Genomic DNA, 17,197 nt, shown 5'->3' on the forward strand with positions numbered 1-17,197 from the left:
ATAGAAAAAGAAATATCAATCCAGAAGTGTAGGTAGTAGGTAGAGGAAAAACTGGTGGCTAGAGTTCACCTGCCAAGGGTAACCTGTGCGCAAACGAATAGGGAGCCGAGTCACTCTCACTACGATCCTGTAAGGTCTTAATGCTCGTGCGTCTCCCTCTAGCTCATGTACCCGAACAGCGGGATCAGCGCTCTCGGCGTTGTGTGGGTGGGATGCAATCTCTCTCTCTCTCTTTTTCCCATCGTGAGTCTCCCTCTATCGAGTCTATCTCTCTTACTCTGTCTTTCCTATCGAGAGTCTCTCTCTTGCTCCCTCTTTCCTATCGAGTAACTCTGTCTCTCTCCCTCTAACCAAGTTTCTCTCTCTCACTCCCTCTTTCCTATCGAGTAACTCTGTCTCTCTCCCTCTAACCAAGTTTCTCTCTCTCACTCCCTCTTTCCTATCGAGTAACTCTGTCTCTCTCCCTCTAACGAAGTGTCTCTCTCTCTCACTCCCTCTTCTGTATCGAGTGTTTCTGTTTCACTCTCTCTTTCTGTATCGAGTGTCTCTGTCTCACTCCCTCTTTCCAGTCGAGAGTCTTTCTCTCTCTCACTCCTTCTTCCAGTCGAGAGTCTTTCTCTCTCTCACTCCTTCTTCCTATCGAGAGTCTTTTTCTCTCTTTCACTCCCTTCATCAGAGAGAGAGAGAGAGGGAGAGAGTGCGCGCCGCCGCAGTCGTGCGCTGTACTAGGGGAATCCCCCCTCCCCGACGGCGCACTCAGTCCAAGTGGGGGGTACCTGTCTCACGGTGGGAGTCGAGACACTACTGGGCGATGCCACCCGACCGTCAGCCCCACTCCTTTCGCCCCCTCACTCTTCTTTCCTTCTCTCACTCACACTGCCGACTTTCTCTCTCTCTCACTCGTTCTTTTTCCTCTCTCTCACTCACACTACATTCTCTCTCTCGCTCTTTTTTCCCCTCTCTCACTCACACTACCATCTCTCTCTCTCTCTCTCTCCCTCGCTCTTTTTCCCCTCTCTATCTCTCTCGGTCAAACTCTCTGGGCTCCTTTTCAACGACAGTTCGACGCCGGTCGCGCAGCCAGCATGGCTGGGTTATCAAAAAGTTTTCACTACCGTCTATTTCGGAAGCACAACGTCAATGAGGACGACGACGCAGCTTCCGACAATGTCGTTTACTTGAAAATTCAACAAAATATTGTTTATTTATTAAATCAACAAACAATATTCAATTGTCTCATATAAACAATAAAAATGATAAACTTGTGTAAGAAGAAAAAATAATTTTAACCTTTTATAATACACATCAACAAAAATTTTTTGTTGAAATCCCGACGATATTTTCACTGTGCTTGTGTATGTGTATGTGTGTGTGTGTGCTTCTCTCACTCACTCTCGTAACGCCAGATGCGCGAAACCTAACCTCAAAGACAAAGAGTGAGAGAAGGAGAGTGAGTGAATAAGTGAGAGAGGCGTGTTCGCCCAATTCATCCCCCCGGTGTTCTTTCTTTATTTATTTAATACAGTGATTCTTTAATATTTAAACAAGGGGGTGGGGGGTATTTTTAACTCCAAAATTTTATTTTTTTTCTATTATTTCACTGACAATAATATTCTTCTCTCGCTCTATACCTGCTAGTTTGTACAATATTTCTTCTCCTTCTCTGACATGGGTTCCCCCCCACCCTCCACACTTCCTACTCAATATTTTACTCTCAAGCAAAAACTATCACTGACCACGTGACTAAATTCTTAGTGTTTATTTATTCAAATGAAAATAACACTGCAGTTTTTTTTTCTAATAATTTTTGCATCAAAAAATTTTTATCCAATTTTTCTAAATCTATTGTTTTTCAATCTCTAAATTTAGAAAAAAATATTTTTTTTACTTATTTACTCCAAATTTTTTCGCAACTTTTTGGCAAATGGAACACAAAATTTTCTCACCTGTAATTTATATATTAATATATTGGAAAAAATTGTCTTATCTCTCCTTCTCTCTAATAAAGTCGGTCACATGTTATTATTGATTCCCTTAACAGTAATCGCGTGTTATTGTCAGTGATTCACATTAAAAAAAATATATGTGATATCAATTTTAAAAGAAAATAGAGAAAAAAAATATTAAAATTCAATTTCTTTTTCTAATTTTATTATTAAAAACTGTGATTCTGTTCCTTTTTTTTAAATAATATTTATGAATTAATGATTTTTAATATTTTTATTTATTATTATTTATTTTATATTAATTATTAATCTCAGTAGCACAGAATATTCCATTCACATTCGTGGAATATTCAATTCGCAACTAGGGAATATTCAACAGGAATTTTCTATCCACTTTTAGGAATACTCCAAAGAAATATTCCACCAATATTTCAAAGTATTAGAGACGAATATTCCATTCACATTTAGGAATATTCCAAAAGAATTATTATATCTACTTTAAGGAATATCCTGCAGGAATATTTCAACAAAATTTAGAAGTATTCTAAAAAAATATTCCATATACATTTAGGAATATTTAAAAATATTCCATTCACATTTAAAAATATTCCATCTATATTAAACAGATGCCATAGAACTTTTTTAATACTTTTAGGAATATCCTATAGAAATATTCAACCCATTTTTAGAGTATTCTAAAAAAATATTCCATCCACATTTTGGAATATTCCAGAAATATTCCATAATATTCAATCAAAATGCAAAGAAATATTCCATCTATATTGCAGAGAATTCTAAAGAAATATTCCACAATTATTTAGGAGTATTCCAAAAGAATATTCCATCTAAATCTAGAAATATTCAAAAAAAATAATCCAACTACATTTAGGAATATTCTAAAAATATTCCATCCTCACTTGGGAATATTCCAAATAATATTGCATAACATTCAATAAAAATGAAAAGAAATATTCCAGAATTATTTAGGAGTATTCCAAAAGAATATTCCATCTAAATCTAGAAATATTAAAAAAAATATTCCAACCACATTTAGGAATATTCTAAAATTATTCCATAATATTCAATAAAAATGCAAAGAAATATTCCATTTATATTGCAGATAATTCTAAAGAAATATTCCACAATAATTTAGGAGTGTTCCAAAAAATATTCCGTCTACATTTAGGAATATTCCAAAAAATATTCCATCTACATTTAGGAATATTCCAAAGAAATATTCCATTCTACTTTTAGGAATATCCTACTGGAACATTAAAAATCTTAGAGTATTACTAAAAAATATTTCATACACAGGAATATTTAAAAAAATATTCCTTTTACATTCATAAAAATTCCAAAGAAATATTGCATCCATCTTTAAAAATATTCCAAAGAAATATATCTTCTTTAAGGAATATCCTGCAAAAAGTGTTCTACAAAATTAAGGAATATTTCAAAAGAATATTCCATCCATATTTAGGATTATTAAAAATATTCCATCTAGGAATATCCTAGAGGAATATTCCACCCAATTTTAGAGTATTCTAAAAAAATATTCCAACCACATTTAGGAATATTAAAAAATATTCCATGACATTCAATAAAAATACAAAGAAATATTCCATCTACATTTCAGAGAATTCTAAAGAAATATTTCAACATTATTTTTAAGAGTATTCCAACAGAATATTTCATCTACATTTAGGAATATTCCAAAGAATTATTCTATCTAATTTTAGGAATATCCTACAGGAACATTAAAAACATCCTATAATATTGTCAGAAAATATTTCATTCACAGTTGGGAATATTAAAAAAATATTTTATTTACAGTTAAGAATATTAAAAAATATTCCAGTCACATTTAAAAATATTCCAAAGAAATATATCTTCTTTAAGAAATATCCTGCAAGAATATTCTACAAAATTTAGAAATATTCCAAAAGAATATTCCTTCTACATTTAGGAATATTTAAAAAATATTCCATTCACATTCAGAAATATTCCAAACAAATATTTTATACACATTAAGGAATATCCTGCAAAAATGTTCAACAAAATGTAAAAGTATTCCAAAAAAAAAATAATCCATCGACATTTAGAAATATTCCTAAAGAATATTCGATCGACATTTAGAAATATTCAAAAATATTTCATTCACATTTTTAAAAAATTCAAAGAAATATTCCATATATATATATACATATGGAAGTATTGTAGAAAAATATTCCATCTACACTTACGAATATTCCAAAAAATACTCTATTTACATTTATAATTGTTAGAGAATTATTACTATTTGGAATATCAAAATAGAATTCCAAAAGAATACTTCATCCATATTCAGAAGTACATATTCCAAATGAATATTTCATAAACATTTAGGAATACTCCATACAAATATTCCATTAACAATTAAGAATATTAAAAAATATTCCCTTCATATTTAGGAATATTCCAATCCACAATTTGAAATGTTAAAATAAATATCTTACCTTTGGGAAATTTCATTGAAATATTGTAATATTTTAACCGTGTATTAGGAATATTTCATTGAAGCATTACAGGAACATTGCATCGAAATATTACAGAAATATTCCAACTGAATATTACTTTTCAAATTTACAACATTCTTAGTATGAAAATAATAATTTATATAATGGCGCGAAAATTGAATATTCCATTCACAATACTATAAATACAAAACTTTTTCACATAAATTCCAGTGGAATATCTTTATAATATTTAAGTGAAATATTCCTACATTATTACAAAGGAGGAGTATTCTAAATGTCGGACACTTAAATATTTCTAAAATGTGTCTGAAACATTCTTTTGGATTATTCATAATATTTCAATGGAATATTCCAGGAATTTAAGTGGGATATTCCGTACTATTGGGGTAAATTATTTAATAAAAAAATGATAGTTTTTAAAATTATTATTATTAATATTAATAGTATTATTATTACCATAACTATACTATTATTTTTATTTATATTTATATTATTGCCCCAAAAGCATGAAATATTCCATTCACATTCCTGGAATATTCTATTGGAACATTATGAATATTCCTCTGGAATGTTCTATTCACATGTCCTATTATTGGAATGTTCTTTTGGAATTTTATATGAATATTCCATTAGTGTATTATGGGGATATTCCACTAGAATATTGTACAAATGTTTTTTTATTTTTATTAGTATTATTGATAATATGCTATAATCAATTTTCGAAACATTTAAATAAACTCATCAATATTCATTTTGAACTGAAAAAATTATAAATTTACAAGTAATTTTACTTTGGAATATTTCAATAATATATCTTTAAAATATTCCATTGGAATATCTTTAAAATATTTCAATGTAATACCTTCAAACTATTCCAATGTAATGTCTTAAAAATATTCCAATTGAATATATTTAAAATATTCCATTGGAATATTATTATAGTATAACTTTGGAATATTCTTATAGTGCACCTTTGGAATATTCCATTGGAATATTTCTAAAATATACCTTTGGAGTTCTATTACATTCCAGTGAAAATATTCCAATGGAATATTCCTACATTATTTTTAATGTCGGTCAATTTAATATTCCAAAAAGGTGATTGTAATATTACCTGGAAAGTAAATGGAATATTTTGTTCTATTAGGGTATTAATAGTATGTACCACTATAATTTTTGTATTATTATTTATAATTTATTATTCTTATTACATTATTATATTAATATAATAATTTTTGTTTCTCAACTTTCAGGATAAAGGAATATCACAATAATTACCAGACACTTGTTTTTAATTCGATAAATTTATAACAAAAAAAAAGAAGTGTTAGTTGACAAAATAGAAAAAAAAAGTAAAAACTGATAAAAAAGAGACGAAAAAAAAATTTGTGGGATTATTTTAGTGAAAAATATTAATAATTCTCTCACTTCATGATGGACTTTTTTTATGAAACAAGAAAAAGGAGAATTTTTGCTGCAACTACTCTTGAGTTAATATAGGTAGAAGCAGAAAAGGGTTTTATTCTACTTTTTTTCTTCTCAGTGTTAACGCGTGTGCATTTGTGTTTTTACATATGTGTGCGTCTGTGTGTACTCATCTCGTGGTGGCAATGGTGGATCGTCGAATCCGGCATGGGATTCCAAAATAAACCTGACCTTTCTTCGTGCACCACACACCAATAATAACGGTGAGGATCCCAAAGAGGGAATTTATTATTTTTGAAAAATTTTTATTTTTGTTTTTTCATTATAGTATAAAGGTATATTTTGATACACAAAAAATAATGAATATAATAGGTAATGCGAAGAATAATGGGGAGAATTAATAATGGGCAGAATTTTAATAAAAATGTAATTAAAATGAATTAAAATAATTAAACATATTTTATATAATATATATTATACAGTTATAATATAATATAATATAATATAATATAATATAATATAATATAATATAATATAATATAATATAATATAATATAATATAATATAATATAATATAATATAATATAATATAATATAATATAATATAATATAATATAATATAATATAATATATATAATATAATATAATATAATATAATATAATATAATACTAATATAATACTAATATTGTATATTATATACTTTATAATGAATACTAACAACAATTCGCGCACTTACGCTCGCGGCTGAGTTCTCGCTCGTTTTTTTTAAATAACATTAGCAATTTTAAAAATAATTGAACGTAAAAATTTTTAATTCTAATTTTTTTTTATAAAAATAAAATATGAATTGGAATATATAGTTTTAATATTATTATAATATAATAATCATATATTCTGACATAGGGAATTCAGGGAAAAGTCAGGAATTTTTATTAAAAGTACTGAAAAAATAAAATTTTTAGAATTCATAAGAAAATTCTGAATTTTTGTGCCTTTTTTGTTTGACTCATAAACTATAAAATTACCACGAATTCTAATACAAAACCTTCAATTTTTTCAATATTTCTGACAAAAATTTCTTTTTAAATAACTTTAAGGGGATTTGAACCTTGATGACGTCACAGTTTGTGCAAAGCATTAGTTTTAAATCTGTGACGTCATCATGGTTCAAATGCCCTTAAACCTTGAATAACAATCATAAGATAAATAAATTATTTAATGAATAATTTTACTTAAATATCTCAAAATTAATTTAATTTTAAAAGAGTTGCGTTTACAATTTTCATAAATAAATGCACTTTAAACGGTTTTAATTTGAAAATTTATAAAATTTCAATGTTGAATGAATTAAATTAGAAATTTTAATGAACTTAGATTTTTGAAAAATTTTAATAATTCCCAAACTTCTAAAATCAGTAAAATTAGTCAAAATGTACCTATATTTAATTAATTATTAAAAATAATGGATTTACAAGAGGAATTTTAGTTAATAACACTAAAGAAAATTGAATTTTAAAGAAGTTACAAACGATTGTAGAAATTCAATTATTTTCAAAAGTATAATAAAATTCTAATCACAAAATTGAATTATGTTGAAAATTTACAAAAAAATTCTCGACAAAATCCCAAATATTATCTTTATAAATAAAAAAATTCTGGTTTAAAAAATTTAATAAAATTCTTGTCAAAATTTCAATTATTTTCAAAATGTTTTATAAAAATTCTTGTCAAAATTTTAATTATTTTCAAAAATTTTAATAAAATTCGTGTCAAAATTTCAATTCTTGTTCAAAAATTTTATAAAAATTCTTGTCAAAATTTTAATTATTTTAAAAAATTTTAATAAAATTCGTAGCAAAATTTCAATTACTTTCAAAAAATTTAATAAAATTCTTGTAAAATTTCAATTATTTTCAAAAATTTTATAAAAATTCTTGTCAAAATTTTAATTATTTTAAAAAATTTTAATAAAATTCGTGGCAAAATTTCAATTACTTTCAAAAATTTTAATAAAATTCTTGTCAAAATTTTAGTTTTTGTTCAAAAATTTTTATTAAATTCTTGTCAAAATTTTAATTATTTTCAAAAATTCTATAAAAACTGTTGTCAAAATTTCAATTATTTTCAAAAATTTTAATAAAATTTGTGTCAAAATTTCAATTCTTGTTCGAAAATGAAAAAAAAAAATTCTTGTCAAAATTTCAATTATTTTCAAAAATTTTATAAAAATTCTTGTAAAATTTCAATTATTTTCAAAAATTTTTATTAAATTCTTGGCAATTTTTTAATTATTTTCAAAAATTTTAATAAAATTCGTGGCAAAATTTCAATTACTTTCAAAAATTTTAATAAAATTCTTGTCAAAATTTTAGTTTTTGTTCAAAAATTTTTATTAAATTCTTGTCAAAATTTTAATTATTTTCAAAAATTTTTATTAAATTCTTGGCAAATTTTTAATTATTTTCAAAAATTTTAATAAAATTCGTGTCAAAATTTCAATTCTTGTTCAAAAATTTTATAAAAATTCTTGTCAAAATTTTAATTATTTTAAAAAATTTTAATAAAATTCGTAGCAAAATTTCAATTACTTTCAAAAAATTTAATAAAATTCTTGTAAAATTTCAATTATTTTCAAAAATTTTATAAAAATTCTTGTCAAAATTTTAATTATTTTAAAAAATTTTAATAAAATTCGTGGCAAAATTTCAATTACTTTCAAAAATTTTGATAAAATTCTTGTCAAAATTTTAGTTTTTGTTCAAAAATTTTTATTAAATTCTTGTCAAAATTTTAATTATTTTTAAAAATTCTATAAAAACTGTTGTCAAAATTTCAATTATTTTCAAAAATTTTAATAAAATTTGTGTCAAAATTTCAATAAAATTTGTGTCAAAATTTCAATTCTTGTTCGAAAATTAAAAAAAAAAATTCTTGTCAAAATTTCAATTATTTTCAAAAATTTTATAAAAATTCTTGTCAAAATTTTAATTATTTTCAAAAATAATAAAAATTCCACAAGAAGTCAAATATTTACAAATTTTTTATAAATTTCTTCACAATAATTCAATTATTTTCAGAATTAATAAAACGTTCGCAGAATTTCAATTATTTTTAATACAATTTTAATCGAATTCCTTTAAAAATGTAACTATTCTAAAAAATTTTATTAAAATTCATCAAAAGAATTTAATTATTTAAAAATTTGTTTATAAAATTCTTTACAAGAATTAAATTTCAAGAAACATTCAATTATTCAATAAATAATTTACTTTTGAATTTAAATAATATAGAACTTTCGTAGAATTTTCTAATAGAAATTGATTTGAAAATGAATTTTAGTTTAAATATTTTAGATAATAATAGAATATGAAAATAATTTTTAAATAGTTACAGTAAAAATATTCTTATAAAATTAAAAAATGATTTGAACACTCGATTCGTAAATAAATTTAACAGAACTTTTTTTTCAATAAAATTTCTTCCTTTATTTTCTAAAAATTCAAAAATTTTCAGTTTCATTTGCAAATAAAATTTTCTAACTGAAAAATATAATTTAAAACATTTTTTTCCTTTTATTTTGAAAGAACTGAATTTTATTAAAACAAAATTGAAATTAAAAAATAGAATTGATGCAAATTATTTCCTTATGAAAATTGAGAATTTTTAAGAAAAGAAAAACAAAAGCATACATTGTTTATTACTGATTAAGATTAAACTGATTAAATATACAACTGCAAAAAAAAAAAAAAAAAAAATGTTGAATCGCGTCTTCATCACTATTAATCTCGTATAAATATTCGCTTTTCCCTTTCCTTTATTTATTGAGCAATGTTTATCATACTTTGTGACGTAGTCGATGGCTTCAATTGAGCACGTGGCTATTAACAAACACGAGGTCTGTTTGTCGATTATCACACAGGGATTTTAAAAAAATTGAAAAAAAGAAAATTAGAGGAATAATAATGTTTCAGAAATTTTTGTATTGTCTATCAGAAAGATAGAGTGTTTTATCCAGAGAAAGAAAGACAGAAAGAAAGAGAGAAGGGAGGAATGTTTCAAGATTTATCAAAGATAATATTCTTAAGGAAATCATTCATTACGTAAATAACTCCAATCTTTATTATTAACTCACACGATGAACTTGAATTTAGAAACATGCGAGAAAAATTAAATTCTACAAAAATTTCAACCTTAATTTTCTTCTTTTAACGATTATATAAATTATTTAATATAATAATATAACGTTTTCAGTTTTTCACATTTTAAAATTAATTTAACCTTTGTGAAGAAGTAGGTTATCGGCTAATTTCCGGAAGTGAATAATCAAATATATTCCATATATATTTTATATATATATACTGAAGGGGAGAATTTAAAATATGACAATTTATTTAGTGAAGAAATTAAATCCAAGAATCTAAAAAAATTGGAGACGATAAAAATATAAAAATATCGAATAAGAAAAGTAAATTAAAAATTGAAATTCATTTATATTAATTGTCAAACTTTCTAAATTTGATTAAAAGTAATTATAGAATTACGAAATTGACGAACACGGGCATTTTAAGATTCAATATGGAGACGCTACTCTCCACCTGAGAACGCCAAGGTCACCCGTCAGGTGGCAGTTCGATTTCCTCGCCACCTGATGGCGACCTTGGTGTTCTCAAGTGGAGAGACTGAATCATTTTATCCCCCAAAAACTTTTTTATAATTAGAAAATTAAATTGTTTTTTTTTTTAATTTTTAATTATAAAAAAGTTATCAATTTTAAAATTAATTAATTTAATTAAAATTTTTAATTTTTAAAAATGAAATAATTTAAATTGCGTGTTTTTAGTGGTACATTTATAATGCTATTATTTTATTGTAAACTATTATTATTTTTTAAACTATTATTTATTTATAAATTTTTATAGTCTATAAAAAAAGTATCAACTGTTTTCGGTTTTTATAGTGTGAAAAATAACTTTAAACAAATATTTCAAAAATTATTTTTGAATAATTTTTATTAAAAGAATCTTAAATAAATAAATAAATAATTAAATTTTTCGAAGTATAAAATTCGAAAATTTTTGAATAATTAAAATTTTTGTAAAAATTAATTGAAAATAATTGATTTTTTTCAAATATTCGATTACAATGTTTGAAAATAATCAACTTTTGAAGGATTTTAATTACGAATTTTGAAAATAATTGAATTTTTTAAAATTTTAATGAAATCTGTTAAAGCGTAAATTTTAAAAAGTGAAAAGTATAATGCAAATTAGTTTCAAAAAATTATTTTTAATTATTTTCAAAAAAATTAATTTTTAGAATTTCTTTATAATAATGTTTTTAAATATTAAAAAAAGGGAAATTTATAATTATAATTATATTATAAACAATGGAATTTTTGTATTTAAATAATTCAATTCTCGAAGAACGTTCGGAAAATTATTTTAAACAATTTATTTAGAGATGAAGTTCAGTCAAAAATTGTAAAAAATAATTGAATTTTGGAATAAATTGTATTTTTTAGAAATTATTAAATTTCAGACGCTTTTGAATTGATATTTAAAAAATTTTATTTCCTGTACAAATACAAATAGAAACTATTTAAATATTTATTTAACAAAATTATTCAATTTTTGAATAATTTATTGAATTTAGAAATTAGTGAAATATCATGGAATTTAATAATATTTTTATGGCAACACTAAATTAAATAATTAATAAAATGAAAATTAAAAAATTATTGTCATTTAATCTTTCAGCGTATATAGACTAGACGTATAGATTTTTTTTTGCATCATTTATTCATCAAAAAGAAGAAAAAAGATAATAAATTAAAATGCATTGCATATTATAGGAAAGTGTGAAAAATTTGTGGAGTTGGGAAAAAAAAATTTCCTCTCAAATATAACATTGTCATCTATAATTTATCTCTGGCTAAGCTACTAAGTTTATCGCGACTGTATCCAATTTGCTTTATATAAACTTAGCAATTCTAGATCTCTTGAGTAATTGTAGGCGTAAAACGATAAACCTTATTGCAAACTTTAATTTAATGGGATTCCGTCGTCATTCCAAAGTCACTTTAATAAACCTGGATTATTATTATTTAAAAAAAAAATTTTTTTTTCTTATTATTTTCACAATTATTTTTATTAATTTTATTATTAATTCAATTTTTATAAAAATTATTTATTTATTTATAAATTTTAATTTATAAATAAACAATATAAACGAGACAAAACTTTTCGTATTATTATTATTGTTATATTATTATTATTATTATTATTATTAAATATTTCAAATATTATTAATATTAACGAACATTAACATTTTTTTTATTTTTAATCGTAGTGAATATTTTCTTTATTTTTATTTCCATATTTTGTATTTTAATTTATATTTTAATAATTTTTCAATCCTAATATAACAATAACAAAAATTAGGTTAGTTTATTTATTAATATTATAAACAAGAAATAAATAAAATTTAAATTAACAATATAATATTTATTTATTCAATTTTAATTATATTTTTAATATTATAATTTTTATATAATATATTTTTATAATCACTTAAATTCAGGTTAAGCTGTATTTTTGTTATTAGAAATATTTTTTCAATGTAAAAAACTAGTAGAAATATATGGTAACTAGAAAAACAGATAAAACAGATTAAAACAATTGAAATCAAAAAGAAAAAATTTTTTTATAAATGTAAAAATATAAAAAAAGTATAAAAAGAAAATAAAAAAAAATTGTTAAATAAAGAAAATAAATACAAAAAAATCGGAAGTAAATAAAGAAATGAATATAAAATATAGAAATAAATAATAAATATAAGTAAATAAATAAATTATATGTAAAAAAATAGAAACACAAAAAAAATTTTTCTTTAATTCACACTTAGTTGGAAAAAACATTTTTTTTTCAAGCTTCATCGCTTTAGTTGGAATTTATTTTTTTTTTTGTCCTTTTTGCCCCCCCAAAAAAAAAAGAAAATTAAAGAAAGAAAGAGAAGGAAATTAGTGACAATGATATTTTTTTTAATGGAGTTGAAGATTTTTGCTTTTCAACGTAAAAGTCGAAAAAAGAACCTTTCACCTTTAATGTGCGGAACCTTGTACGAAACCCTCGTCACGAGATTTCTCGTCAGGGACACACTGTAAAAATTCCAACATCTGGAGATGACCCCGCGCGCCGGAAGAATGAAAGAGGCACAGAAAGGATAAGAATAAAAGTGAAGTGTGTGTGTGTGTGTAGAAATGGAAAATGAACTGTAACGGAAATGAAACTTTTTTTCTTTTTTAAATGTATCCGGGAAATTTTTAATTGGCACACTTTAAATCCACCCCCTCCCCTCTTCTATCCTATCACAAAAAAAGGAGGAAATAAATTTTCTGTTGAATAATTTATTTCCTTTACCTATAAGAATAGATGATTTATTGTAAGGAGACAATATTTTTATATATATATGGAGATTATTAACAATTAATTATTTCGAGAAAATTCGTTAATTTTCGATTTTTCTTGTATATATAAAAGAAAAAATGAAAATGGAAAAATTTTTCAAGTAAAAATTAAGAATAGATTTAATGGTTTTTTTCCGGATATTTAGTCGTGAAAAATGAAAATCAATTATTTTGAAAATTTAGAATTTACTGTTTTCAATTGGTTCACAAAAAAAAAAAATACAAAATTTGTCACCAGACAAATAAAATAAAAATAATAAGAAAAATAATGTTAACAATAAAAAAATAATAACAATTGAAATTATTATCAAAATTAAAATTATTAATAAATTATATAATTAAAAACAATAATAAAAAATAATATTAATAATAAATTATTATCAACATTATTTTTTCTATTATTACTATAATTTTACACAAAAATATTACCACTTGCGAGAAAACAAAAAGCAAAGAAAAAAGAAATTATTATTATTATTATTGTTACCTATTATTATTATTATTATTATATTTTAATATTATTATTAGTTAATAAAATAATAGTTAACAATAATTAATAAATAAATATAACAAAATTACAAAACAAAATATAATAATAATAATAATAATACTATTATTATTATTATTATTATTATTTTTTTTTTTTTTAATTCACGGGGGTTTTGAAATATTTTGAAACTAAAATATAAACTTTTGAAAAATCTTGAAAATGGAATTTGTCCCCAGAAAAACAGAAAGTTAAAGTAATGTCTGTGAGTGTGTCTATAAATATGTAAGGTCGATCCCTAAATTTTTCAAGACCCTCAGGTAGCTGTGACTAAATCTTGTTCTCTTTTATTAAAATTATCCTTTGTTCGGCAATTTAAAGAAAAAAAAGAAGAAGAAGAAAAGAATCAAAAATCTCCTCTGATTTACGATTTAAAAGAAAAACAAAATTTTCTGCTTTCAATTAATATGCAAATTTTTTTTGAAAATTACTTTTCTGAAATAATTTTCCCTTCATATTGGAAAATTTCTTGAAAAAGAGTAAAATGAAAAAAAGAATTTGTCAAGTTTCCTAACGCAATTTTTACTATTAAATTATTTTTTAGTTGTTTATTTTTTTCCATTTTTTTATAAATAAATTTTTTTAAACTAAAATAATAAAGAATTATTAATAATTAATTTTTATATGTAAAGACAATTTTTTACGCAAACTTTTAACACTTTTCTCTATACAAAGAAGAAAATGACTGAATTAAATATATAAATATTATTAAAATTAGATAAAATAAAAAATAAATTGTTTTGTACAAATAGAAAAATATTGCAAAAAACACAAATTAAAGAATTAGATTATTTATTGTTTAATAAAAAAATAGCAGTAAAAAAAAAGATTCAATGAATGATTATATTAAAAGTGTAGAAAAATAAATATTTACTTGAAAAAGAACTGTAAAGTGAAAAAGAAATTGAAAATTTAATTTTTTTTTGCAATAAAATAAATAAATAAATGAATTCAAATAAAAAATTGCGAAAAAATTAAATAAAGTGGTAGAATAAAGTGATTATATAATGAACGTCAAAATTAACTACTTTCAATAGACGACAAAATAAAATTAATCGTTTTTTCGACGTGTGCGTTGGTGGAAAAGGAAAAAAAATGAATAGAAAAAAATCACACTACAATATTGACTGACATATTTCAACCAAGGGAAAATGAAAATTCTCTCCTCGAACGAAAATCGAATGAGACAGATTTTAACCAGTTTTCAATTTTTTTTTTAAATTTAATTTCATCTCTGTGCGAATTTTTTTCTTTTTGGTCAATTTTTATTTTTGTCATAATTTTTTTCTTTGGTACAATTCTTTTTTCATATATTTTTCTTGTTCACTTTTTGTTTTGATTGGCAATTTATTGGTGGACTTTTTATTTTTGGTACAATTTTTTTTTTGACAATTATTCTTTTGGTACAATTTTTTGAACAATTTCCATTTCAGTACATTTTTTTTGTATAACTTTCTATTTAGTACAATTTTTTTTAAATTTTTGTTCAATTTTTCATGTCGAACATCTTTTTGGTACAATTTTCAATTTTTACAATTTTTTTATGGTACAATTTACTCTTTGGTGGAATTTTTTTGGAAAAAATGATTTTTTAAATCAATTTTCTTTGAAATAATTTTTTTTATACAATTTTCTTTTTGGTACTATTTTTTTATTCAATTTTCTTCTTGGCACGATTTTTTGGTTTAATTTTCATTTTAGTGGAACACTTTGGTCCAATATTTTTTCTTGTTACAACCTTTTGGTCCAATTTTCTTTGAGAAACATTCTTTTGGTACAATTTTCTTTTTTGACATAATATTTGGTCAAATTTTCTTTAAGGAACCTCTGTTGATCTAATTTTCTTTTTGGTTCTATTTTCATTATGGTACAATTTTTAGGTCCAATTTTCTATTTGGTACAATTGTTTGGTCCAATTTTCTTTTTGGCACAACTTTTTGGTTTTTTTTTCTATAAGGAACTTTTTTGTCCAATTTTCTTTATGGTACAATTTCTTTTGGTACAACTTTTTGTTCCAATTTTTATTGAAAAACAGTTTTTTGGTACAATTTTTTTAAGGAACTTTTCTTGCTCTAATTCTCTTTTTGGTTCAATTTTTTTAATGGTACAATTTATTTTGGCTAATTTTCTTTTTGGTACAATTTTTTCGTCTAATTTTCTTTTTGGTACAATTTTTTTGTCAAATTTTCTTTTTGGTACAAATTTTTGGTTCAATTTTTTTACGGAACTTTTTTGGTTTAATTTTCTTTATGGTACAATGTTTTGATCCAAGTTTTTTTGAGAAAAATTCTGTTGAAAAAATAAAATTTCTTGAAAAGAGAAAAATTCTTTTAAGTACAATTTTTGGTCCAGTATTTTTAAAGGAACTTTTTTTGGTCGAATTTTCTTTAAGGTTAAATTTTTTTATGGTATAATTTTTTGGTCCAATTTTTTTTTTGGTACAACTTTTTGGTCCAATTCTTTTGTTGGCACATATATTTGGTTCAATTTTCTTTATGGTACATTTTTTGATCCAATTTTCTTTGAGAGAAATTCTTTTGGTAAAATTTTCTTTAAGGAACTTTTCTTGGTATAATTTTCTTTTAGGTTCAATTTTCTTTTTGACACAAATTTTTTGGTTCAATTTTTTTGGTACAATTTTCCGGTTCAATTTTTTTTGGTTTAAATTTCTTTTTGGAGATCCAATTTTTTTATTACATTTTTTGGTCTAGTTTTCTTTCTGGTCCAATTTTCTTCTGGCACGCAATTTTTTTTGGTCCCTTTTTTCATTTAGTACAATTTTTTTCTGGAGGTAATTTTTTTTCTCTCGAAACTAGGGAATAAGTTGTGATTTCATTTATCGATCGAGAGTGACGACGTGCTTTGCAGTGGGAGAAATCTTTATCAAGTGAAGCTCGTGCATTACAATTGGTCGTATGCTAATAAATTCTGCGTTTCAAGTGAGATCGTCCACGACTACTCGAATCGAATCATCAATAGTTCTGATTGTAATTAACAACACGTGCGTTTTATTCGATTCACTGAATCGTGAGAAACTCGAGAACCTTCGCGTATGCATTGCAAATTAGTTCTCAATAATACCCTCACGTTTTATGAATAAAAAAAAATAAAAAATAAAAATTGTACATAATAATCTGTACACTGTCAAGTCTTTTGTAAAGTTAAAATTGAGATTAAATTTACACGCTTAATTAACATTTTATATTTAGACTAGACGTGGAATAATGTTGAATAATTGACTTAAGTCAATAATATTCCAATAGCGAGAATTTAGTGAAAAAAACAGAATTAACTTCT

At 23.4% G+C, this 17,197-nt stretch overlaps 1 protein-coding gene across 2 annotated transcripts in view; it reads left to right on the forward strand.

Moving 5' to 3' along the window:
• The first annotated feature begins 1,072 nt into the window (after positions 1-1,072).
• LOC122503539 (bifunctional heparan sulfate N-deacetylase/N-sulfotransferase) overlaps positions 1,073-17,197 on the forward strand; it is a 146,562-nt gene continuing 130,437 nt past the window's right edge. Inside the window, exons 1-2 of one of the 2 annotated variants that reach the window (XM_043614114.1) lie at positions 1,073-1,266; positions 5,716-6,150. The gene's annotated coding sequence lies outside the window, so the exon portion shown is untranslated. Of the gene's footprint in view, positions 1,267-1,286; positions 1,498-5,715; positions 6,151-17,197 lie in introns of those variants that run through there. The other variant, XM_043614115.1, reaches the window with a different exon arrangement.

The sequence above is a fragment of the Leptopilina heterotoma genome, unplaced genomic scaffold (genome assembly GCF_015476425.1).
Source record: "Leptopilina heterotoma isolate Lh14 unplaced genomic scaffold, ASM1547642v1 Lhet_264, whole genome shotgun sequence".
Lineage (NCBI taxonomy): Eukaryota > Metazoa > Arthropoda > Insecta > Hymenoptera > Figitidae > Leptopilina > Leptopilina heterotoma.